Genomic DNA, 663 nt, shown 5'->3' with positions numbered 1-663 from the left:
CTCCCCCCACCACCACCACCACCGAGGGCGGAGGGCAGGGGGCAGAAGCTTGGCGCCCAGCGGGCAGGGGGGGGGGGTCGAGAGGACGGGAGAAACCGGACAGAGACACACAAGCCGCCGGGAGGCGTGGGGGGGGGTGTGTGGGCGGGGGCGGGGGCGGGACAGAGCCCCGAGGCCCGGAGGGCGCGGGGAGGCGCCCGGCGACCGCGGGGCAGGCCCAGAGCGGCGGGACGACCGACGACGACCGGCCGAGGCGGACCGGTCCAGGGCCGGCGGCGCGGGAGGCGACGGGGCAGGGCGAGCGGCCCCGCGACGGGGAGAGCCGCCGCCCGTCACGCCGCACAGCCCGCGAGACGCGACCGGAGGACCCGCGCCGCGCGGGGTCCGCGGGCCGGGGTGGGGGAGAGGCGGTCGTGGCCGGCGCCACGGGCGGTGGGGTGAGAGGGGTGGGGGGAGGCGCGCGGGGCAACCCCCCCCCCCGAACCCTCGGGCCCACCTCGAGGGACGTGGCGGGGAGGGCCGGGCGGGGAGAGGGACACACGCCGGAGGCGACGCCGCCGGGCGCCGGGGCGCCCCCCCCCCGGGACGCGTCTCCCTTCCCCCCCCTCCCTTGCCCATCCCGCGCCGCACGGGGGTGGGTGGCGGAAGGCGAGGCTCGCGAGC

Source organism: Budorcas taxicolor, chromosome 5, assembly GCF_023091745.1.
Source record: "Budorcas taxicolor isolate Tak-1 chromosome 5, Takin1.1, whole genome shotgun sequence".
Taxonomy (NCBI): Eukaryota; Metazoa; Chordata; class Mammalia; order Artiodactyla; family Bovidae; genus Budorcas; species Budorcas taxicolor.
Note: the sequence above shows the minus strand (reverse complement) of the source record.